Source organism: Onychostruthus taczanowskii, unplaced genomic scaffold (assembly GCF_017590055.1).
Source record: "Onychostruthus taczanowskii isolate IOZ18803 unplaced genomic scaffold, ASM1759005v1 scaffold324, whole genome shotgun sequence".
In the NCBI taxonomy this organism is placed as follows: domain Eukaryota; kingdom Metazoa; phylum Chordata; class Aves; order Passeriformes; family Passeridae; genus Onychostruthus; species Onychostruthus taczanowskii.
The window spans coordinates 33,901-59,933 of NW_024500617.1; the positions used below are offsets into that span (position 1 = coordinate 33,901).

General features: G+C 46.3%; 2 long non-coding RNA genes across 5 annotated transcripts; one reads left to right on the forward strand and one right to left on the reverse strand.

The window, feature by feature from the left end:
- Positions 1 to 178: 178 nt before the first annotated feature.
- On the reverse strand, positions 179 to 11,195 carry LOC121339055. Of its 2 annotated transcripts, XR_005953129.1 has the most exons (5): positions 10,927 to 11,195; positions 2,221 to 2,330; positions 1,526 to 1,589; positions 891 to 1,251; positions 179 to 520 (listed from the first exon to the last, which is right to left on the reverse strand). It is a non-coding gene; the product is annotated as an uncharacterized LOC121339055 (long non-coding RNA). The 2 variants fall into 2 exon arrangements; XR_005953130.1 differs by lacking the exon at positions 2,221 to 2,330 and having other exon boundaries at positions 891 to 996.
- On the forward strand, positions 11,195 to 23,901 carry LOC121339054. Of its 3 annotated transcripts, XR_005953128.1 has the most exons (5): positions 11,195 to 11,255; positions 13,209 to 13,253; positions 16,350 to 19,872; positions 21,522 to 21,651; positions 22,241 to 23,901. It is a non-coding gene; the product is annotated as an uncharacterized LOC121339054 (long non-coding RNA). The 3 variants fall into 3 exon arrangements; XR_005953126.1 differs by having other exon boundaries at positions 21,522 to 23,901; XR_005953127.1 differs by lacking the exon at positions 13,209 to 13,253 and having other exon boundaries at positions 11,201 to 11,268; positions 21,522 to 23,901.
- The last annotated feature ends 2,132 nt before the right edge of the window (positions 23,902 to 26,033 follow it).

Sequence of the window (26,033 nt, forward strand, 5' to 3'; positions counted from 1 at the left end):
TGCAGCAAATGCTTCATAACTCAGTTCCTTTTCCCGGCACGTGGGAGCTGCAGCTCTTGCACATCTGGGTCATCCTGGTGTTATAAATGCGAAGCTTGACTAGGCCAGTATTCAAGCAGTAATCAATTTATTAATTAATATGGTAAAGTATGAGCAATACAGAACTGGGTACAGCGGGGGAAGTTTTCCCTCCAACTGTATGCCAATAGTTGGAGCTTACAGGTATTTATACAGGTACTCATAAGCTTTCTCAGCAGTTTCTATTCCAAATTTTTATGTCACAATTCTATACACTATTGTGATTTAGTTTTTCTCAGGATGTATCCCAGAAAGGAGTATCCTCAGATGGTGGGGTCTGGCTTCCGAAAGAACAAAGAAGTCTCCCAGCTGGTGAGGTCCAGATTCCAGATGCAGGTTCACCTTTTAATTGCAAGGACTATAAATCTCATAGCAGTGATGTCCAGCTTCCCTTGGTTGAAACTATTAGTCCTTGAGTTGATGTTCATCTTCCTTTCTCAAGCTGCTTTTCAATGTTTTGTTAAAGCGTCAAGATAAGCATGTTTCCTCTTTATATGTTCTAAAGCTATAGTTTCAAAGATCCTTACTACAAGTAATATTCTAAAATTATACTTCAAAAGGTTATTATTGCAAAACTCTTTAAGGCTTAGCTATAAGCAGAAAGTTCCTGTCAAACAGCAACATCCTCAAAGCTTTAATTCAAATGCTCTTAAATCAACTTAAGACTTATAAAGGTTAATTGTGAACAAAGGACAGGTTCAAAGGCCTTCTTCCATGCTTTACTTCTTCTGTTAGAATTCGTCTTTATAACTGTCCCATGGTCAGTTTCCACACATATCACAATCACAGATACACACGTTGCCTGTACGTACCTGACACGAAACACAGCTTTGTATTCACACTAGGCACACGCTGCCACAGCTCAATCGCCTGCTTCTGCCCATAGCGGCGCCCCCAGGGCTGGGAAATTCCGGCGGCCTGCGGGAGGCACCCACCAATCCATCGCGCCACACAACGTCCTGACTCAGCCGCTCCCGAGCCCCGGGCAGGTCCCTGCGTCGCTCCCGCTTGATCCTCACCAGCAGCGGGATGGACCTGGCTTGGCTGCCGAACCACGGCGTGCCGCAGGTGTCCGGGCCGGCCGCGATCACGGGGTTGTGCCGCCCAGGGAAGGCATTCCGCAAGCGCGGAATGATTCCGCAGCTGCTGATCCAGGGCAGGATGTGGCTCTGCCTGCTCCGTCCCCAGAGACCGAAGCTCCGCTCAGGTCTCGGCCCTGGGGCAATCGGAGATGTCCCTTCCCGAGTCCAATGGACAGCCCACCCCTGGACAACCAGAGGCCAGCAGTGACAGGCCAGGAACAGCCTTCCCTTACCTCCGGCCAGCAGGCGCATGATGCTGTCGAGGGCCAGCAGTGAGCGATTGATGCTGGTCCCTCCCACAGCCCCTGTCCCCAGCCCTTGGTGACCCAGGCTCACTCGCAGCCTGCCGTGTCAGTCAGGCTCACCTTGGCCACACGCAGATTCTCAGCAAAGCCAACAGCGGCGTTGGTCCCACTGCTTCACCTGGATCTGCAAGGACAGAGATGGCTGAAGCTATGGCTCCACACGCCCCTAGGGAGGTTGGTTGGAGCAAGTTGCACTAGAAGGACCAGGGCTCTGTGTTTCCCATGGAATGGGTCAGTGGATCACACTGGAAGATGGGGCAGGAGTAGGAGAGGAACCTGGCATGCTGTGAGGATGAACAAACACCTGGAAATGACACATGGAGCAAAGCCAGGGAAAGGATCTGGCAGGAAGGGACAGAGTTATGGAAAACAATCAGCATCTCCCATGTTTAGTGGTGGAGGATAGTACAGCTGGTTGGGTTTCCAGGGCTCTGGAAAAGCATCCAGACACCTGTTTTACTCCCCTACAAGTAGCAATGGATGAGGCACTAGATACAGGCTGAAGCGATAGCCAGAGCCTCCATCTGCCCAGGCAAGTGTGACAGCCCTGCAAATTCAGGGAAGTACATGGCTGGAATTTAAATCCATTGGCAAGTTTGCACCAAGAAACTGGGGAGCACTTTGACCGTCAGAGTCCTGGGGTGCATAACTCCCAATTCAGTGCTGAGTGGGCCAGCCCTGGGATGTTATCTCAGCAGCTTCCTAGCTTCATTTCCAGCACTGATTGGAGCAATACCACAGCCAGCAGCACTCACCTGGAGGATGGCATGGGAGTGGGAGGAGGTGGCATTGGACTTGGTGTGGTGCTGCACTGGTTTCTATTGCCCTTGGCCACCATCTCTAAGATCTGCTCTGGTGATGTAGGCTGGGAGAGAACGGGCACAGAGATCAGCAATGCCGATGCAGCATCCAGACACCCCAAAGTAAGCAGCCCCAGGCACTCAGGCTGAGGCATCCTGCAGCTCTGCAGGCTCTGTGACAACTTGGGGTCACATCTGCTGCCAGCCAGGAGCTGTGCAGGTGTCACCCTGAGATCTTCACACGCCCTGTGTCCCCAGGACCAGAGAGAGAGGAGTGGAGGGGGAGAGGAGGGAAGGGGAGCTTCTTGCAGCAGCCCCTGTGCCAAGGGTCACTCCCAGGCTGGGCTGGGATGAGGCAAAGCTTATCACCCTCCCTGCTCCCCTTTAGGGCAATTTTTGTCCCTGTTTCAGCCTCTTCAATGCAGCAGAGACAAAAGGAGTTGCCAAACCAGCACTGCTATGATGTGGAGTTCACCCTTGAACCTTCCCCTGAACAAGGTGATAGCCCCATTCTCATGTCACTCCCCATGAGGTGTTTCTGCTTTCAGACCTTCTCATTCTTCTTGTTTGCATCCATCTTCCCACACCCCTTTGAAGCCTCCCCACCAGCATGGCCATCCTAATTTCAGCCAGGACAGAGTCACTAAAATAGAGGGGTTTTTTTTGTTTGTTTTTTTGTTTTTTTTTTTTTTTTTTTTTTTTTCCCAGTAGCTGAGGGGTGTTGCTGTGGGTATTTCTAGGAGGTTATTCAATACCATATTATTTGCCAGGGGTAAGGGAAAAGGACTGTCTCCCTTGCTTCTGAGAGGAGGGGGTTCCTTCTTTGAGGAGAAACCATCGGTATTGTCACAGACTTTCTGTGTAGATTTTTTGTCTTATTATGGTCTGTTAATGAGCTGTTGTCATTAATATTGTTTCTATCGCTGTTTTCTTATTTCATTGCTGTTTCCAGTAAATTGTTCTTGTGTTAAACTGTGATCTTTGCCTTTTGTGCTTCCAGCTGGAGGGGTCAGGGAAGCAAGAGCCACTGCAGTTTCAGTATATGTATTGAAGTATGGAATACTGTTCTTAAAACATGACAGCCTTAATTGCTGTCCAATGTGAGGCACAAAGGGTTGAGATAACAACAGACCTGTCTAGAGCTGGTTGAAAACAAATGTGATGTAAGCTTTTGTATTATGTGCAGAGCCAGTGGTCACAATGTTGCTTGGTCTGTTCACGTGGGTGTGGTACCTAACCCAGTATGTATTCCCGTATGTCCTTTTTTCAGAGCAGGGAGAGGGATTAGGATTGCTTTGTTGCTGTACTCTCGGATATCAGTTTATGACATGGTAACATCAAGGGCAGTGAGAGTCATTTGGGATGTGTATTCAGTGCTGCTCTCCTGCCCTTGCCTAGAGTGCTACCTCTGGGAATCCATTAATAATAATACCATTAATACCCCCAGTCTGTGGGGGTAACAGGGGAGGATGATTTTCCCCAGCCTTTCACCCAACTTTTCCTCCTTCAGGCCTGGTACAACAACTTTTGAGAATTTTGAATTCCCTTTGGGTGTTAAGGATAGTATGTTCTTGTTGCTGTGTCTGCCAGGCCTCCTCAGTGTGCATAACATGTTTAAAATTACAAAAGAAATTTTCGTAAAGACCATTCAGAGATCTTCCCTGAGGGAGGATAGTCAGGAGAAATGTAGGAGGACAAGAGCCAGTGTTTGGAGGATTTCTCTGCTCCAGTGGTTTGGAAGTTCACCCCTGGTAACTACAGGACCCTAGTAAAGTGATAAAATATACGAAAAAAAAAATGGTGTAGTGACTCCAGAGAGGCACAAAGTTATGCAATGTCCTGGGCCCTGGCTACTATTTACCAGCCACTGTTCATCACTAGACAGCACCCTCAGGGGAAGGAGGAGGAAGGCAGAGCAACAGGCACTGTGGGCACTCCAATTGCAGCTGAACCACAAGCACAACATGCTGGGAGCAGTTGTCCCTATACAGAAGAAATCCAAGACCAAACCAGTTTGCTCAGTGAGGGATGAAGTGGAAGCAGGGACCTCACAACAGGAGGGAGATACAGGTGGGGTCCAGGGCACACGATCCATGTGGCAGAAGTTTGTATGAAGCCCACCATCATTGTATACCGTCATTGGCAGTGATGTTGATGAAAGAAGGAAAGCAAACGGTGCTTCAGGTGACTACCCAGTGTGGGAATTGGGAAGATAGAAATCTTCACAGACTCAAGAGGGTTTGATTTACAGCCCAAGAGGAAGTCTAGATTGATGTGAAAGCAAGGTACACAGACATTGAATAGAAAAATCATAAACTTATTCTTCTATAGTTATAAGCAAGAGTATGCTTTAAGTAAGAAACTGTATTAGATAAGATGATGAAGGGTTTTAGAGTGCAGTAATGTAGTAATGTGATTGTATAGAATAACCTGAAAGTTTAGATGTTATAATAGTGATGTATGTGTGTATATGTAATAAGACCTTATTGGACAAAAGTATCTGCATTGCAGTAGAAAGAAGTAAAGGGGATAGATTAGAAAAGCAAAACATACTCTGTGTCAACTGTCCATTGGATTAGAAAGTTATATACTGTCTTGCAACAAAGAACTTGTGACCATCTTAGACTTTGGCCGACTGCTTGCTGTCTTATAAATCTTATGGCCTTTGAGACTGATGTTATCTAAGCAATAAATCATTCTTAGTCTGATCGTGGTCCCATCCCTTTGGCTAATGCGACAACAGCTACAACCCAGCTTTGGCAATATGAAGATCTTTTCTTCTCCCTACCGACCTACGCATTGGCTGTGGAAAGAATGTCCAACACTGAAGACAGATTTGAAAGACTTGAGCAAACTAGAGAGGAAATGTCCCATGCCCTGCCAGTATGGACCAGAGTCTCTGCTATTGGGAGCAGGCAAAATCCCGGTCAGGAGAGGGGAGACACACTACAAAGTAACCTGTGGTTTTAACTGTGTGACCATGAAGAGGACACGAGGAAGTGGGATTGAAAACCCATCTCTGCCCCAGCAGCATGGGTGAGTTGAGAGGAAGAACACCACCACAGAAAACTCATCAAGGATAAATCTTCTCCAGTTTCCACTGGGCAAGTCCTCAGACAGACTAGAAGGGTTGATGTTACTTCTGATCCTCTTGAAAGAACCTCCAGGTCATATTTACAAGAAGTGAGCAACAAGTACCATGATCAGAGCTAGAGGGGCCCTGGCTCCATCCAGGTGGAAGAAAGGGACCATTAGATCTATTGGAGAATGTGGATCCGATGGCTGGTACAGCAGGACCACAAGAGTACAAGGCTTTATTTGACATCAGCACCTGATGTACCCAGATGCCATCAATATCTGTAGGGATAGAATCCATCTCTATTTCTGGGATGACGGGGGAATCCTAACAGCTGACTGTATTGGAAGCTGAAGTGATCCTGACTGGGAATGAAGGGCAAAAACATGTTGTGAGGTGCACAGTGGCCCCATGTATCCTTTGCAGAGGTTACCTCAGGAGAGAATATTGTAGGGATACATCAGAAAAGAGAAGGCAGCCCTGTGAAGTCCTATGTGATGAGTTGCAGAAGTTACCGAGGGACAAGGTTGATCAAGTCAGGTTGCAGAGCTGAAAGCTGTCCAGCTGATTTTGGCTGTTGCTGGATATCACTGAATGAGAGAAATGGCCACTGACTCATGCATAACAGCAAATGCTCTGTGGGGGTGGCTGGACAATGGAAAAAGATCAATTGGCAGCACAGAGGGAAACCCATCTGGGTTATTGAATTGTGGCAAGACATTGCTGTTGCAGCAGCTCTTTGGCCACAGAGAGCAACAGACAACTTTCCCAGGCCTTTGTGGGAAAAGTCTGTGAGAAGATCAGAGAAAAGAATGAGAAAAAATTAATTTCTTAACTTGCTGCACCTGTTGTTGTGAACATGTGGAATGTGTTATGGAGAATTGTTTACCAAAGCGTGGTTTCTTAATTAGCCAATGGTGATGGCGTTTGGAGGGCCAGTTAGGTCCAGGTGCATCATAACTGTCTATAGAAGCAATGGGTTTCTTAATGATAATAATGGAATGAAGAGGTTGATCAGCCTTCTGTGAATGACGGAGTCAATGCTAATATTAGCCGGTGGGGGCCCGTTGCTGTGACACATTGCTGCCTGGGTAGAGAAGCTGGCTGTGAAAGTCCATCCTGTGGATGATCACATGCCCAAGAGTCAGCTAGTGAAGAGCATCACAACAATGGGTGGGGGATGGGGTTTCCAGGATTAAAGTGTCTCAGGTGGTTCTGGACTAGCTACACAATGGTGAATTATTTCTGGCTCAGTGGGCCCCTTAGGCATCTAAGGTCATCATGGAAGAGATGTATCAGACAGATGCATCATGACTGAGAAGTGGACTTAATAATGGACACTACATCCTGGGTATCCTGACTGTGAAATGTGTGCTGAGATCAAGCAGGGCCAGGTGGGTAAAGCCCCTGTGGTGTGGGGGACAATGGTTGAAACATAAATCTGGGGAGGCCTGGCAGATCAATTGCATCACACTGCTACAAGCTCTGCAAGGCAAGAGCTACATGCTGACAGCGGTAGAAGGCATGATTGGGTGGCTGGAGACCCATCCCCATGCATTACGCCACTTCCTGGAACATCATGTTGACCCTTGAAAAACCCTTGAAAAACAAGCCCTGTGGCAGAGTAGCACCACTGAAAGAATTGACTCAAATAATGGGACTTATTTAAAAAGCAGCCTCATGAACACCTGGGCCCCGGGACAGCTGAATGCTACAATGAACTGTTAAAAACCACCTTGAAAGCAATGGGTGGTGGGACCTTCAAATATTAGGATCTTCATTTAGCAAAGGCCACCTGGTCAGTGAACACCTACCAGGCTCTACCCAACTGAGCTGGCCCTGCCCAAACAAAACATCCACATACATAAAGGGGATAAAATACCTGTGGTGCATATGAGAAGTGGGTTAGGGAAAACTGTTCGGATCAGTCCTGCCTTAAGCAGAAGCAAACCCATCCGTGGCATTGTCTTTGCTCAAGGACCTTGGTGCATTTTGTGGGTGATGCAGGAGGATTTGACTTTGGGTAAGAATAGTCTGTGATGTTGAATTGTATAACATTGGGTGCTGAATGACGCTGCCACTGTGTGCCGTAAGTCCCATACCAGTGAGGATGGATGGCTCCAGATACACCAGTCATGAGCTCCTAATGCTGCAACCAGCCAACAGCACCACAGCCCTCCTGCCCTGGGAGACATCTAGAATGGACAGAATCACAGCCATGGACTAAATGAACTCAGCAGACATCTTAGAGGCCCAGCCATTCACAATGGAAATGATACCTGTGCTTGTGTATATTTATATATATATGACATGTGTGTATGTATTTAGTGGGAAGGTATGGGCATGAATAGATGGTATAGAAAGAGGAGTAGATACTGTCCTGGCTTTGGATAGGGTTTTAATGTATTTTGTATCACCTCACCTTTTTGTCAGGGGTGGGGTAAAGGGACTCAGTCTGGCCTCTAAGAAGGACATGGCTTCTGGATGAAAAACATGATGGAATCTGCCATTGTTCATTGTCTTGGGGTCCACATTGAGCACTTTTGCATGTGAGTTACCTTTTTTGGTATACTTTTCTTATTAATATTGTTGCTGTTACTGTTTGTTTTCTGATCTCATTGCTGTATACATTAAATGTTTCCTATCTCAACCTGTGATTTTCACATTTTGTGCCTCCAATTCTCAACTCCATCCTGCCCAAGCAGGAAGGGGGAGGGAAAGGGGGAGCAAGCAAGAAGTATCTGGTTGTGCGAGTCTTAATGAGGGCACTGAATTGGGGAGTACCATTCCTAAACCATGACAGTTGCAAAGCAATCTGGAATTCCATGGTCCAAGCCAATAGCAACAGATCCTAGTGCAGGTTTTCACCATGTTACGATCCGGTTTAAACACAGAACAGCAGAGGAAACTAAGTTTCTGCAAATAAAGAGGATCAAACCCAGAAAGCCTCAAAATATACCCAAAAACATGATTGAAACCAAACGAGGTTAGATGTTGGTGCCAAAAATTGATGGATGGAAGTGGCAGAAGTGTCGGAAGGAAGTGTCAGAAGGAAGGAAGTGTCAGAAGGAAATGTCGGAAGGAAGGAAGGAAGGAAGGAAGGAAGGAAGGAAGGAAGGAAGGAAGGAAGTGTCAGAAGGAATTGTCGAAAGGAAGTGTCAGAAGGAATTGTCAAGAAAGAAAGAAAGAAAGAAAGAAAGAAGTGTGCTGGGGGAGGAATGGACAGTAGTTAGGTAGAAACCTGTCACCCTTCTGGGGGTCCCAATGAGTCTCACTGCTCCCCTCCATCTGACCCTCTGGGTGCAGAGGGGCCACGTTGCCATGCCGCACCACACCACCACGCCACACCAAGAAATATAAAGTCCAATGAATAAATATATGTTTTGGGCAGGTGGAAATGCTCATGTGCCCCTTACAGGGGGCCCATTTGACACTCTCCATAGCAACTCTGTGGATCTGTTGCATTATGCTGCACTGCTCTGGCGCAGGGTCGGGGCGGGGCAGTGTTTGGGGTGTGGAGACAGACAGGCATACGGGACCTCTCCCCTGCAGAGGTATCCTGTTGTGGTGGGATGTCATGGTAAAAACCAATAGTATCCCTTGAATGGGGTATAATAAGATCTTCTCAAACTCTCCTGAATTGAGAAATCCTCCTTGATCATGGTGAGTTCTCAGCATGTTTTGGAATCCCATGTAGATTCATTGGGACCGATTGGTTTTTCCCCACTTTGTACCACCCCCACTTTTCCCCACAAACCCCCCAGTTTCTGCACTGTTCATGAGGGAGCTGTCATCTCTAGCCTCCTTTGCAGGGTGCTGGAATAAAGGCTACCTCTGTGGAACTGCTATACAGTGCTTCTGTCTCTTTGTCCCTGTGTTGGCCAGGGTACACCTCGCAAGGCAGAGCTGAAATCACTGCCAAGAGCTGCACTGCCTGCCCATTGCTGAGGTTACCCTGCGTCTGAAGGACTGCCTGTGATCCGTAGAAAGGTGTCGCTTGCGGGACCTCTGTCTGGGAAGGCTGGGCATCTGGGTCAAACCATCAGACCCCTGACTGGCTGCCCAAGACTGGGGGGCCTTTGATAGGACATGACACCCCTCTGTCCTTCAGGTAGATGCAGCTTCTCCCGGGGTGAAGGGGCCCCACAACTTAGCTCCTCTGCACAGCAGAGCATGGGTGTTAACTGCCTCTCACCAGAGGCTTTTTCATCACACACCCAAAACCTCTCTCCCCCCCACCCTTTGGTTTGAGGGTCTGTTGGAGTCTGGCAACTGATAGCCCTGGGGCTGCGCTCTCCACTCAGAAGGTTTTAGGCTTGTGCTCTGTGAACGTCCTCAGCCTTGAGTTGTTACTTTCTCTTGTCTTGAGTGTAGGCCCTCAGTCAGTGCCCCATTCAGGGTGTGGTAGTCTTCTCTGCAGCTTTTGTAAAACAGTTTTACGGTAATAGGCAAAAGTTCCTCAAGAAGATGTTTAAGTCATAAACGATAATATTTAAGTCTCCAACAGCAGTCCAGGATTACAACTGGGCCAAGACTTGGTCCAGATTTTTTCTTGGGCCAATGCTGTGGAAACTGACCCTCAGAATGAGACAGCAAGTGGTTGCCATGGCAAGAGGATCTACTACAGGCTTCAGCTCATGCCCACAGCAACCACTTGTAGCAATGGATCTCCATGGAGCTGCTCCAGGACTGCTGTCAGCCATGGGTCTTGGTGATGGGCCTGGAGTGACAGGATGCGGGAGAATGGGTCTCCCATGATAAAGAGCAGGTTTAGATCAGCTTCAAGAAAAAAGCCTTCCCTGTGAGGGTAGTCAGGTGCTGGCACAGGCTGCTCAGAGAAGCTGTGGCTGCCCCATCACTGGAAGTGTCCAAGGCCAGTTTGGACAGCGCTTGCAGCAACTTTGTCTAGTGGAATGTGTCCCTGGCCACGGCAGGAGGGTTGGAAGTAGAGGCTTTTTAAGGTGCCTTCCAACCCAGACCATTCTCCGATTCTATGATTCCATCAGTGCTGTGTGATGTGGTAGTTAAGAGTGTCTTGGGCATAGCAACCACAAAATGAGTTTTCCACTGTGGGGGTAGAAAGGAGGGAGCAGCAGAACTGCTCCCTTGGACTTCTGGAGAGCATATTTTGTCCTTTTTAGGAGATCCATTAAAAGAGTCCCTTGGGAGGCAGTCCTGAAGGGAAAAGAAATCCAGGAAAGGTGGAGACCTGATCTGCCACTCTTGCGAGACACAGTGGTTTAGGTGCAGGCCACCTAATTCAAGCTGTACCCAAAAATTGATGTGTATTGGGTATGAATCATGCCCCAGGTGCCTCCACCTGAGGGATTCAGCCCATGGAAAGGGACCTGGAGCAGTTCCTGAGGGACTCACACCCCCCCAACACAGGCCAGGTGGGGGTGCTTGCGGGATCATTCAAGGGCCTGGAGGGGCACTTAGGGGTCGGGAAGGCAGGTGGGGAGCACCTGGGGGTCCGAGGAGACACAGAGGGGGCATTTTGGGGGAAAGTAGGGGACGGGGGGCGTGCGGACTGCGGGACCCCGAGGGGCACTGGAGGGTCAGGAGAGGGAAACTGGGGTACTTACGGGACCCCGGGGGGCACTTAGGGTTCGGGGAAGCACTTGGGGAGCAGCCGGGACGATCCTCAGGGGACAGCCCCGGCTCTGAGGGGACTCCCACGGGCCGCGCGGCATGACGGGAACCGCAGTCCCGGCTCTATCGGCGTCCCACGGCGCCCCGCGGCCTTTCGGGAGTTGTAGTCCAGGAAGTGAGTAAAGTGCCGCGGAACCAGCGGCCAATGGGAGGCGGGGCAGGAGGGATTTTTGGGGGCTCAGGGGGAGCTTCTGACGCCCCCCATGGCCCTGAGGGGCGGAGGGACACCAGAACCCGCCGGTGCCACGTCGGCCGTGTGAAGGTGAGGAAGACAGGTGAGCCCCGCTCCCACGGGTTTGGGGGCTCCCCGCCCCGATATGCCCAATAAACCCCCAGGCGCCCCTACAGACTTCCTTGTCCCCACAGACCCCCTCCAACGCTGTCCTGGGCCCCCAAAACATCCCACAGATCCCCGGACCGTTAAAGACCATCCAAAGCCCAAGGGTCCCCCCAAACCCCTTCCTGGACCCCCAATATCTTTCCCCAATACTTTGGGGGTGGTGTCTCTGTTTCTGGACAGTTTTGAGGATCTCTGTGGGGTTCAGGGTTTCTCCATTTTTATGTCTTCATTTTAAGGCAAAAGCCCTTTAATTGCCTGTTTGCTGTCATCTCTCCTGGGTCTAGCTGTTTTTCTTCATCTTTTTCAGTCATTTGGTCCAGAATTTCCCATTTTCTGGAATTTCCTGCTGCGACTTGGGTCATTAGTTTTGGGTAAAACCACCTGGATTTGGTCTGTCCTTTCACTGGTGTCATGGGGCCAGAGGCTACCACGGGTGATACTCCCAGCGATTCTGGGAGTTCGGGGAATTTGGGATGATTGCTGTGGGTCCCACAGTTGTCACAACATCCCTGTCACTCACATCTGTCGAGATGTCCTGTGGGTTCCATTCCCATCATTTCCCATCCGTGACAGGATCCAGCTGCCAGCTCCCAAATTCCCTGGAAGTGTGGGTCATGCCTCCCTGTCCCCATTCCCCCGCCCCCATCGTGAAATTCTGCTGAATCTGCCCAAATCTGCATGGTTTGCTGTGGCTTGGATGTTTTTAATTTGGGTATAAAAGGAGTGACTTTGGGACAAACACTTTGTGTCTGCAGGGGCCCAGGAATTCAAGAGCCAAGGGACCAGTGAGTGGGGAAGAGTGGGGAGGCTTCATTCCCTATTTATTCCTGGTTTTCCTTATTGTTTGGTGATGGGCAGAAATTGAGGGTTTTGTCTGCCCAAATTTCATATTTTTTTACCCTTTCCCTTCCCCAGTTTTATGACTTTTTCCCCCTTTTCCCCTCAAGTTTCATAATTTTAACCTTTTTTCTTCCAAAATAATTGGGTTTCAACACTCCCCCCCCCCCCCGCATTTTAAAATTTTTTTTGCCCATTTCCCCCCAAATCTCAGGGATTTGCCCTTTTTGTGCACGTTTCTCCCAAATTTCAGAATTTTTTTGCCCTCATCATGCCCAAAGTTTGGTGGGTTTTTTCTTCCCCCCTCTGAGGCCAAATTTAGTATTTGGGAGGGTTTGTGTGGGACAAGGTGAGTGAAGGGTTTTCCTGGATGTTGAGCCCCATTTTGATCTGAGTCTGGGAGCAAAAACAGGGCAAAAAACAGGGCAAAAAATACCAATTTTGACTGAAACTGGTGGGGGTGTGGGGAAAAATTCATCCTTTCCATGAAGTTTTAGTTTGGATTTGGTGGAAATGGGGTACTGAGGTGGCATCAAGGGCAGGGGTTGGTGGGAGGGCTGTGTCAGCATTTTAACCCCATTTTGACATGAATCTAGGTGATTTTAGTTAAAATTAATCTGGTTTTGGAGTGAATCTGATAGAGATAGAGACTGGTGTGGCCTCAAGGTGGGGGGAAAGATGGGGGGAGGGATGTTTAAGGGAGGGATGTTTAATCCCTGTTTAATTCCATTTTGACCAAAAGGGATTGGGGGAAAAATATTTTGGCCCAAAGGGGGAGAATTTCAGAAGAAAAACCATTTTGATGCAAACTTGGGGAATTTTGGACAAAATGTTTAGAGTTTGGAATGTTTGGGGTGGATTTGGGGGTCAAAATAAGCCCCAAGAGGTTTCTGTGGGGAGAAAAAAGGCATTTTGGGGTATTAAAAGGCATTTTGCGGTAATTTTGGGGTTATTTGAGGCTTCTGGAGACAACCCAGGGCTCACAAGGATTTTTCCCATAAAATAACAGTTTTTAGTGATTTTTGGTTTTTTTCTCAGGGGTGGCACAAGATGGGATCTGGTGGCTCCTCCTTCCCTTCTGTGGTGTGTAAAACCCCTATTTTCCACGAAAAATCCCCAGATTTCCCGGATTTTGTACCTATTTCCAGGCTTTTTAGCACAGAAGATGAAATCCTGAATCCCTGGGCTTGGTTTTGCCCAAAAATTTCCTTCTTCCCTCATTTTGCATTTTTTTCCAACAAGCTCTCATCTGCAGATTTATTATTTTTAACCAAAAAAACCCATTTTGAAATATTTTTTAATCCAAAAGCTTTATAATGTTATTTTTTCATTAATGCCTCATTAATTTTCATGGAAAAATTCCCTTTTTCCTCACTTTCTACAGAAAAAAAAAAAAGTGCACTTTGTCCTGGTTATTTTAGTTTACTTTTTGGTTTGGTTTTTTTTTTTTCAGCTAAGATTCTAATGATGTGTTTTAGTGTTTTTTCCAGGGCAAAACCTCAACATGTATATGCTGGAATTGTATTTTTTTTTCCAGGGAAAAAGATCTATTTTTAAAAGGGTTTTTTAAAATGAAAAAAAAAAAAAGGCCTTTTATTTGGTCTTTTTAAAAAAAAGTAGTTGCTTCTTAAGGAAAAAAAACCCAAACCTTTTATTCCTTATTTTTCTGTCTTTTTTCTAATTTTCATTAAAAACTTTGATGAACCCAATTTTTAGGTAGTGTTTTAAATGAAAAAAAAACCTTTTTATTCCCTTAATATTTTCTTGTTTATTCTTTTTTTTTTGTTGTTGTTTAATTTTATTTTAAACACTTATTCATTAAGGAAAAAAGCCCTCTTGAACTCTGTTTTAAGTTTCAGGTATTTTTAAAGAAAAAAACCTTTGTTCTAATGCGTAAAATCCCAAATGCTCATTTCCCTCTTGATTTTTCTTCAAGATCTCGCTTTTTTAAAAAAGCAACTCTTTTTCGTGTATTATTTCAGACAGCCCCCTTTAATCCTATTTTTTATTCACAGTCAAACCTCATTATTCCCTGTTTTTCCCCCAAAGCACTCAAATTCCATTTTTTTTCCAGGAAAAAATCACCAGAATTGTTTTTTTTTTAATCCATCATCGCATATTCCCTATTTTTTAAATAAAAAAAAAACCCCTTATTATGGGCTTTAATATATACCCTGAGTTTCAATCCATTTTTACCTCATTTTCCTGTTTTTTTTCCCCTGACAATCTCAAGAATTCTTTTTTTTCCCCTTTGTATTAGGAGAAGACACCCACTCTTTTTAACCTGTTCTGGGGCAAAGAAGGACTATTTTGTTGTTTTATAGCATTAAAAAAATCTCTGAAAATATTTTTGGTCCTTTTAAAATATTTTTGTTTGCTTTTCCTTTTACATATTTCTAGATATTTTATATATATATTTTTATATGTGCGTTTTATTTTATACAAAATAAAAATTTTAATTGGCTAATAATAATATTAAATAGTGTAATTGAATAGCATAATATTGATTAATATGACAATTAATTGCTTATTAATACTTATTTATATGTTTATATGTTGTGGATAAAGTAATAATGTAATAGTACTATAGGAATGTATAGTAGCTCCACTGTAGTTACATAAAAAATACAACGTATGATCTACTCTGCTGTAATTATGTTGTTATTGTCGTTATTCTTGATTTGCATGTTTTAGTAAAACTTTCTGTGAAAATTCAGTATAAAATGATTTAGAAGTTTATATGGATATACAAAAGATGTGAACTATAAAAACGTAATATATTTTCTATTCATATATTAGTGCGTTTATTAATATAGCACACGATATATTGTTATTATATATTACTACAGTTATTAAGAGATAATTGTAAACTATAATAGATATAAATTGCTATAAATATAATTATATAATGCAATTAAAGAATATTTTACAGTGTAATATGACAGTGTTGCATAATATATGTATGACATTATGTTATTGTATTATAATTTATTATAACTATGCCATTTATGGACATTATATTTAATAACATAATTATATATATAATTCTATTTTGTGTTACAATGTAATATCCACTCTCATAACTGTTATATTACATATAACATTATATAATTACATATAATGATAGATTCTACTGCAATATAGTATAATATAACGGTATATTAATTCTATTCTGGTCTCTAATATTCTCTCTGCCTTTGTAATTTTGCTCCTTACTGCTTATTTTTGCTTGATTTTTCCCATTTTTTCCCAAACAGTTTCTATGAAAACAAGAAATAAAATTATTTAAAATCATTATCTGTATAATTTTTCATCTACTGTTGTATATAATTATAAAGATAACATGTAAATTTATTTTCTGCTATGATTAATACTGAAATAAGTTCAATAGCCACAGCATTTATTATTATATTACTTTAATTATTTTTAATATTTATGGATTTGGATTAAATCTTTGCTGATATTTCTATCACAATTAAGTGCAAAATAATAGAAAAAATACTACTTTGTATTTAAATGTAAGTATTGTATATCACAATGTTATAATTAATAATCTCTATAATAATAACAGAAAACGATATTGCTAAGTTATCTAATATAATTATAATAATGCTTGTTATCCATTATATAACTTAGTTATATAACAGCCTAAAATAGTAACAGGCTAAAATGTAATTGACAAATTTTTACTGATATATGAGCGCTATGTTATTAATATTTTATCAATGTGCTAATAAGTAGTAATATACTAAAGTATATTCGAGAATGCCATTAATATATCATGAACACAGGGTATAATAATATTAATATCTAGTAATATTGTCATCTTAAGGAACAGTATTTTATATAAATAATATTAGTTAATAATACAACCTTACTTCATGTTATTAACACATTGATATATTTTAATAATTTGTTAATAGAATAGAAATGTTGTTTATTAACAAAACAAACTGTAAATACTATTTCTATTATGATTATATATAAAAATGGACTCTATAAATTGGATACTGCAGTCATATCTTTAATGTCATTTCAGTACAATTCCTACTGCAGAATAGGAAAATTGATATATAAACACGTATCGAATTGATATAAAAATATAAAAGCCCCTTTTGTATAACCCCCTTGGTTAATATAAAAATTAACCAAGGCCCCCTTTCTCCCCTGTTTTTCCAGCGCTCTCCAGTGCCAGCCTCCGGGACCGGGAGTTCCTGGCCGTGTTCCCACAGAAGGACAAAGAGTCCTGCAGCGCGTACCTGCAGCTGCTGCTCGCCTCCTGTGGCCCTGCTGACACCCAGGTGTCAGCGGCGCTCTGCGGCGGCTCTGTCACCCAGAGCATCACCCCGAGGCCAGACGTCACTGTGCCCTTGCCCTCCCTGCTAACCTGGAACTCCCTGGAAGCCACAATTCCCATAAAACGTTGGTGCTCCAGGCCAGTGCTGACATCGCTGTGACGTCTGCCAGCACCAAGGGCTACACTGTGGGTACCGCTGCCCTCCTGCCTATGGAGAGCGTGGGCACCAGATACTGTGTGGTGACACTGCTTGGGAACTACACTTAGGGCCTGACTGAGCTTCTGGGGCCACTGGCACCACCACAGCTATCAGCATCACCACCACCACCACTTTCCACTGTGCAGGGGCCACCTACATCCCTGGTGCCGTGCTCCGCCTGTTCCTGCAGCCCTGCCACAGCCCGCAGCTCCAGAGCAGCCGGGACTTCACTGGCACGGCTGTGGTGGCTGACACCCCTGTGGCTGTCCTCAGTGGCCACACCTGTGTCACGGCATCTGCTGGCTTTGACTTCGTGGAGGAGCAGCTCCTCCCAATGGCAGTGTGGGGGAGGAGCTACGTGATGCCACCCAACCACTGCAAGCAGATGTTGACTTTGTTTATGTTTGAAGACAGCACCATCACCTACAACACTGGGAGTGGGAATGCCACTGTGGCCATGGCGGCAGGGGAGGTGCAGACATTCGTGGTGAACCACAACTCCCACCTGTACATCAGCGCAGAGGTGGCAGTGCAGGTGGTGTTTTTCTGCAGTGGGTCATTTTGTCAGATGCCTTCCTCCTTGTTGTCCCACCTGTCACTGCCCAATGCACTGCGTTCTGCTTCAGCAATGTGCCCAGCTATCCCGGTAGGTTCCAGCCGGGCTGTGCACTGCCGAGGCCAGGATAGTCTCAGCGGAGGCTCAGACTTGGTCCGATCTCCCAAGCTGTTCCTAGCTGCAGGCAGCCAAGCAAGCTCAAGTGATTTCAGCTCTTAGTGATTATCAGGTCTTTTGGCTTGCTTGTGGCCGTGGCAGCAGACACAGGGAGAGAGAGGAGAAGCGCTGTATAAGGTTCCGCAGGATTCTTTATTAGGGTGTCCCACGAAGGTTCTCTGTGACAGCTCTTCTGGCAAACCAGGCAGAATTAGGGGTTTTTATACCCTATAGGGGTTTTGGAAACTGTCCAATAGCAAGGGTCAGGGAAAAGTGACCAATAGGCTTACAGAGAGATAAGCAGGGGTCCGAAAGGCGGAAGAGAGGGGTTCCTAAGGCCCGAGTCATCGTGACTTGGCATTTCCTAGCTCAGGCTTCTGACCCCCAAGGAGGTCTTGCAGGCCCTGTGCCTGCTACACCCAGCCAATACAACCATGCCATTCTTGTTGCACCCACCACCGCCACTGCTACCACCACCCTCAACCATCAGTCAGACAACACCGGGGCGTGGCAGGCCATTGCTGGCACAGATTTCTCCTGGGCCAGCATCACTGTGAGTGCAGCAATGCAGAGCACTGAGAACTTGTGGGTGCCCACGGGGCTCCTGGTGTTTGGGTTCCAGAGTCACACTGGATATGGCTTCCTGGGGCTCTGTGCCACCAGTGTGTACAGTCAGTCCATTATTGTGTCACCCCAGTGGCTGGGTGTTGTGCAGTTGACCATTCATGGGTTTTTCCCTTTTTTTCAGTCCCCACACCAGTCTCCTGTGAGGATTTGGTGTGCGAGGAGAGGTGTGAGATGGTGGATGGACAACAGGAGTGCATCCAGGAGACTTTCTCCATCTGTTGGCTCGCTGGCGGGCCACACTACCACAGTTTTGATAGAAAAACATTTGATTTCATGGGAACATGTGCCTACACCTTGACCACCATCTGCAATCCTGATCCTACCCTTCCTGCCTTCTCTGTTGAGGTCCAAAAGGAGGAAAAGGAGAACTCCAAAGTTTTCTCCACCGGCTCCATCACCAGTCCCATAGACAACATCACTGTCACCACAGTCCTGTCAGAGAATGGGATAGTGAGGTGTCCTGGTTTAGGGCAAATTTGGGAGAAAACCTCCAAAGGGGGCCCCTAACAAAGCAAACCCACACGGCCCCTCCCCCCAACTTGTTCAGGAAGGATTCCTCAGAGAGAAGTGGGAAGAAACTGTTTATTTAACAGGCAAAGCACTCCCCAGCACAGAAAATGAACAATACCGGATGACAGAACTCATTCGCTGCTCTGAAGAGATGACAAATTCAGAACGTCTCTCCAGTGGGTGGTCGCTCTGTTATCAGTTCCTTTGGCGCTGGGAAAGGCTGCAGAGTGGGCCCTGGCAGGCTGCAAAATGTTCTCGGTGTTTCCCTGGGTGCCAGTCTGGAGCAGGTTCAAATGGTTCCAAGAAGAGGGAAAGAAAAACAGTCCATGGAAGGCTCGGATTGCCTCAGCTAGCTAAACTAACTAACTAAAAAGCAAAAGGAGCAAAAGGAGCATGATGTTCTGCCCCATCCATGCCCAGACATCAACAGTCCAGCCAAATGTGGAGGAGTGAGTGAGGCTATTAACAAAAACTCTGTGCTTCTTCTCCCCGCCTTTGCTCTGAGAGCCAGTTTTGAAGGCACAGATTAGAATATCCATAAACAGAACACATGATTGGGGATACAAGCATCATAAAGTCACCCTAGGACATAAGGGTAAGCAAGAATCAAGTAATTTTTAAAAAATTTTGCTGCAATTACATATTTAGCAATGATCTAGAGGGTCTTTTCCTAAATAATTCCAGGATTTGCTGATGTGTAGGCAACCCTTGTATGAAGACACCTCAAATCTTCTTACACCCCATGTGCGGCCCGATTTTGGTGGATTTTGGTCGTTTTGATGATTGTTGTCCTCCAGGTGAGCAGCCACCACTCGTGCCTCCCCATGTCCCTCTCCCATGGGAAGATCCACGTCTACCAATCCATGTTGATCCAATCAAATTTCAAGCTGAAGGTACTCTACAACTGAGGTGATCATGTAGTGATCAAACTTCTGGCTGCTCTTTCTGGAAAAGTCTGTGGAACGTGCACGAACAACAGGGACCTCTGGGATGATGCTCTCCCTTCTGATGGTAAACAGGCGTGGGATATTGTGGAGTTTGGGCGGAGCTGGAAGGTGACCAGTGAGAGTGGCCGCTGCCAGGATACCCGCGATGGGGAGTGTGAGCTGTGCGGATGGAACCAGGCGGTGACATACAAGGCAGAGACCTGGCGTGGGAAGTTGTCTCGACATTCTGGGCCATTCTGGTCATGCCATGACACTATCTCCCAATATGTACATGAAGAACTGTATCTACGACCTGTGTGCCAATGAGGGGCATCGTGACGCACTGTGCCGTGCCTTTGAGATCTATGCTGATGACTGCCAGGAGGAGGGGATCGATCAATGTTTCTGATTGGAGGAAGCAGTGGGATGTTGTGAGTAGAGGATGGTTGGGTGAAAATACTCCTTGGGGTGGGCGGAGCCTAATTAATGTGGGACTAAAGATCCATGGGATCATGGGCTGGGAATGGCTATGGCAGCAGATCAAGCAGGAAATCCATGGAAGTTCAAGGAGATTCCAGGAAGTCCATATAGAAAGTCCACAAAGTCCATGGAGTCTCTCGAAAGTCTGAGCAGGAAGTCCAGGAAATCTGCAGTGACTCCAGAAAGTCCAGGTAGAGAGTCTAGGAAGTCTATGGAGACTTCAGAAAATCAATGGAGGCTCCATAAAATCCATGGAGACTCCAGGGTATCTGTACAGACAGTCAAAGAAGTCTGTCCCACTGGGATCATGGGCTGGGAAGGGCTATGGCAGCAGATCCAAGCAGGAAATCCATGGAAGTTCAAGGAGATTCCAGGAAGTCCATATAGAAAGTCCACAAAGTCCATGGAGTCTCTCGAAAGTCTGAGCAGGAAGTCCAGGAAATCTGCAGTGACTCCAGAAAGTCCAGGTAGAGAGTCTAGGAAGTCTATGGAGACTTCAGAAAATCAATGGAGGCTCCATAAAATCCATGGAGACTCCAGGGTATCTGTACAGACAGTCAAAGAAGTCTGTCCCACTATGTGCCACCCCACCCTGACTGCTGTCTCCCTCCCTGTCCAGCGCTCACTTGCCCGCCCAACAGCACCTGCAGCCTCGCCTGCCTCCCTACCTGCAACATTCCCGCTGTGCCATCCAGCTGTGCCGCTGTCACCACCTGTGTGGGCAACTGTGTGTGCCACGAGGGCCTTGTCCTTGATGCCAACACCTGAACTGCCCCCTCTGAATGTAGCTGTGTCTTTTGGGGTCTCGTCTATGGCCTTGGCGAGGAATTTTGAGGTGACCTCACTTGTACCCAAGGCTGTGTGTGTGACGCGGAGCAGTGGCAGGCAGTGTGCCGGAATTCTGGTTGCGGCACTGAGGAGGGATGCCAGGTGGAGAAGGGGATCCAGGACTGTTATCCCAAAATTTTTGGGGTCTGGACTGCTGTTGGAGCCACCCCCTATGAGATCTTTGATGAAAGAAGGTTCATCTTCCAGGGGATGTGTGTCTTACCTGTTGGTAGGGTTGTGTGTGGACACCCAAAATTTGGTGGGATTCCAGGTGTTGGTGCAGAATGGCCACCGGAGTCACAACCTCATGTCGTCCATCACTGTGGTGACAGTCAAGGTCTACAACAAAACCATCAGCATCAGCAAAGAACACCCTGGAAAAATCATGATGAGTTTGGGAAGTGGTCCTTTATCTTTTCACTGCATTCTCCACCTCATCCCAAACTAAACCCAAACCTCATTGCATTAACTAATGGTTGAATCTGAAATGTAATTAAATGAGCATAATTGGGGTGCTCTGGCTGCTGAAAACAGAATTGGAATTTCCCATCAGACCCAAATGTTACCAATTTTTATGGTTTTCTTCCCAGATTGATGAGTGGTTGGTCAGCTTCCTCACGGGAATTGGACCTTCTCATACTCTTAAATCCCAAATATAATTAAATCCAAAATTTAATTAAATTGAAGCAGTTTGGTTGCTCTGGCAGTTGAAAATAGTTTGAATTTAGCATCAGACTACAAATTTGTTCACTCTGTATGGTTTTCTCTCCAGACTGATGAGCAGTAGGTTGCGGCAGTGCAGCAGAAGCTGCTGAAGCCACAGCCGTCCCAAGACCATCTCCTCTAGGAAGGGATAGCCCAGCCAGCACCAGATGCTCACATCACCAGGTGGTATCTTGCAGGTCAGTGGAAAAAGCAGGCAGGAGGGGTTCTTTGTGTAGAGTTCCAGTGGTAGCTTATTGCACCTACATACTGAAGAGTCCAGGAACAAAGAACAAAGGCAGAGCCAGGGTTTTATATGGGATAAGGGAGGAGGAGCATCAGGTCTGAGGGCCAATAGATAGAGGGACCAGGGATGCTGCAAAGGCAGGGTTACAGGGGACAACCAACTGGGAATCAGGGGAGGAGTAGTAAGGAATGGGGATGAATGGGATAAATGTGAGTGAGAAACATTCTGGAACTGGGGAGGAGAACAGGAGTGATGTAAGTGGGATCATTAACATAACAAGGCAAGGAACTGGGGGAGCGTATATCCCTGGGTCACCCTGTCTTAAAGATGAGTGTCTTCCCAGAGCATCCCAGTCTCAGCATCCTCTTCATTTCCTGGGACGCAACAGTTGGTCAGCCTCCCTTATTACCACAGTGAAAGGAAGATTGTTGTCTATCGAAATGGGCAGGTGTAGAGACCAATTTTGGCCTTATTGTCACCTACAACTGGCACAGCCACGTCACTGCCAAATGGCTTTGCCAACCCCTGTGCAGGCTTTGTAGGAACTACATTGGTGCTGCCAGCAAACAACATGATGATGAGGAACAACCATGTGACATCAGACCCAGATGCCTTTGGGAGCAGCTGGAAGGTCATGGATGTCCCAGGATGTGGTGAGAGGTAAACAGTGGAATGTTCCAGCACTCTTGCACCTTCCTGGCTGCAGCAGGAAGTCTCTGGGATGGGGTGTGAAATTATTTTGGAAGTGGATGGACCCTTTAGAGCCTGTCATGGTCGTGTTGATGGCCACCAGTACTTCCAGAGCTGCATTCATGACTCCTGCCTGTTCCCTGATCAGGAAGAAGGGATGTGTCCAGTCATTGCCCTCTACACCACCACATGCCAGGCTGCTGGTGTGTCCATCGGGAGGTGGAGGACAGATAATTTCTGCTGTAAGTTGGGACAATGGGAGGGTTTTTCCTTCAGCAGTATCCAAAGGATCCTCAAGTCTGCTCCAAATATGTGTATGAACAACCCAGAGGTGCATGGGAATCCCAGCCAAAGTCGTGGTTGATCCCATAATCCACCCAACATAAACCCTTCCTAAGGAAGAAGTTGTCTCATCTGGAATAATTTAGCCCCTCAAAATCTCCGATTTCCTGGTGTTGGCTACAAAGTGGATGATTTAGAGGGAGAACCACCAAAAAATGCACCAAAAATAGTGGGACTGGGTTAAAGGGATCCAGCCTGGAGGTCAGTTGAGGTCCACAGGACCCAGTGTGGAGCGATCCCATTCTTTGAGGGAGTGCTACATTTTTCTCCATAAAAATGAGAGAAATTGGGTGGTTTAGTGGCAAAAATTCCCACTATAATGGGCTGGGATATTCCTTATGGATGATCATTGGATCATCATCAGATAATCATTGGATCGTTGTTTGACAATGTCCCTTACCACATGCACAGGGATGAAAACTGAGAGTTTGCCATGGGCTAAAAAGCTCTGTATTTGGTGAAGTTTGCACTTGAATTCCAGGAAACTTCCAGTATTTAGCTTGGAATTTCCTGGTTCCTCATGAATCCCTTTGTCTCCTGGCAGATATTCCCTGTCCTTCCAACAGCTGTTATGAGCTCTACTCCCACACCTGCCAGCACACCTGAGGCGCTGCCACATGCCAAGGGCAGTGCTGCGAGGGCTGCACGTGTCAGGATGGCTTCATGCTCAGCAGCAACAAGTACGTCCCATGTCCCATTGTGGCTGCAGCCACCACAGAGTCTACCACAAAGAGGGGGAGACATTCTACCCCACAGAGCAGGAAATGTGCCAGTGCCTCTGGTGGCATGTTGGTATGGAATTGTGTCCTGCCAGGATGAATAGTAGTTTTGCCACAGTAGCATATACAGAAGGCATTAACCTGAGGCCATGGGAAAGAGCATACTGGGGAGGGGAACACCCAGCCAGGTCATGGTGAGAAGAGTGGGGTCATGGGAGTCAGTATGCTAATAGAACTATGCTGTATTTGGTCAGATTTGTGGTTCTTGTTCTCAGTTGGTTCAGTGCCTGGTACATATAAAGTCATGTTCTGAGTTCGCATTCGTGATTGGACCCTTGCCCTCAAAAGACCCCTATAGCTGCTTGTGTTTGCCATGCCACCCCTGGGTCTTTGGAATCTTGTCCCCGTACTCTGCGGTTTCCATGTTTGTTTTTATTGTTATTAAAACTTCTATTTTCTGGGCAAGGTCATCTTTCCTGTCCCTTATTTTGCCAGCTCCCTCCGGCCAAGTTGAACAAGGGGTCACAGCGAGCCCAAGACTGTGATGCTTTGGAGAGCCAAAATACTTCCTGTCCTGATGGTGGCCATGGCAGGGTCATCAGTGGTGTCTTCGTGTCCTTCGCAGGTGTCCAGTACCTGTGTGGCCATGGGTGACAGCACCTGTGACCTTTGATGGGATGGCCTTCACCATCACTGGTACTTGCTCCTGTGTCCTCACCCAGACTTGCACAGGTGACAACATGACATCATTTACTGTCACAATCTAGAAGGAGGCACAGCAGAAGGGGAAGGTCCCCAGGATCCAAGCATTGTCTGTGGAAATCTGTGGGGTCACCTTGACCTAGAAACAATGAAAGGGGACAGGTGGCATGGTAAGGTGGTACTTTATGTTCCAAATCTCATGGGATCCCTCCCAGATTTGGTTTCCTTGATGGAAGGGACACCTCAGCCCATCTCCAATCTCCAGTGCATACTCCTCCTAACTTTTCTTTCTAAGCAAGATCTGTAAATGCATTAAAACTGGTCAGAAGGTGTTTTCCCTAAATTTTTCATTCTACCTCAATCAACCCCAAAACTGTGTTTCCTTGGTGAGGGGAGCCCTCACCCCATCTCCAAGACTAATCCATTCTCATCCAACTTTTCCTTCCAAGTCGGATCCATAAATCAGTCAGAATATTGTTTGGAATGTGTTTTCCTCAAATTTTTGGTCCCAGCTCCTCCCTGGAGGACTCTTCCTTCTCTGTCCCAGGTGGATTCCATCTGTCACCATCCCTGCACCCTCCGGAGCGAGGGACAGGTCCAGGTCTACCCACATGGAACAGGTGTCCTGCTCCACACTGACTTTGGCCTCATTGTCCACTGTGACCTCGTCCAGCACGTGATGGTCACGGTCCCCCAGACCTACATGGGGCACCTCTGCGGCAATGACAATGGCCAAAAAAAATTGTAATGATGATTTCCAGCTTTCCAGTGGCCAGCTAGCTCCAGATGCAACAGGCTTTGATTTGTACAGTTCCATTTCCTTTATTGCATTTCCCCTATTTGTCCTGCATTTATGCTTTCCCCCCTGTATTTTTCTCTGCTTTTATTAATTTATGTTTTTTCTTCCTGTGTTTTCCCCCCTTTCCCTATTTTTAAGCATTTACATCCTTTTTCCTTGTATTTCATTCATTATTTTCCCTATTTTTCTGCACTTATGTCCTTTTTTCCTGACTATTTCTTTTTATCTCCTATTTTCATTGATTTCCCTTTCTCCCTTCTCCCTCCCCACAGCCCCATGAGATGCTTTTCTGGGATCACTGCCAGTACCGTTGCACCTGTGTCCTTGGCCAGGGCCTTACCTGCCATGACCACACTTGCAATGAGGATAAATCCTGTGAAATCTGGGAAGGGGTCTTGGGATACATCAGTAAAAGTGAGGGAAAATGGGGGAAAAGGGGGTTTTAGAGGGAGATCAGATCCAGGGATGACTGGGGGGTTGATTTAGTATGGAAACAGTGAAGGGGAGATGGAGGGAACAGAATCCTATCTCTGGCACTAATGGTCAGGCATGGGATGATTCTTCCCATGGTCGCTCCCATCTGGTGGCTTCTCCCATGGTTTCTTGCATGTTTTTTTCCTTATCCTATGATTTTTCCCATGGTGCTCCCATGGCTCTTCCCATTTCATGGCTTCTTCCATCTCATGATTTTTCCAATCCCATGATTCTTGCCATGGTTTCTCCCATTCCATGGCTTCTTCTATGGCTTTTTCTATGTTCTTTTCCCATCCCATGGTTTTTCTCATTGTTTTTCCCAGTGTTTTTTTCCCATACTCTTTCCTATGGTTTTCCATCCAATGATTTCTCCCATAGTTCATTCCATCGTTGGTCCCATAGTTTCTTCCATCCTGTGATTTTTCCTATTCCGTGGTCTTTCCCATGTCGTAGTTTCCTCTATCCCATGACGTCCCCCACTTTTTTCCCATCCTTTTGCCCAACCCATGGCTTCCCCCAGTGTTTATCTCCTGTTTCACCCAGCCCGTGGCTCATCCTGCTTTCCCCTCCCAGACCCCTCCAAGTCCCTGCGCTGCTGCCCCAAGGAGC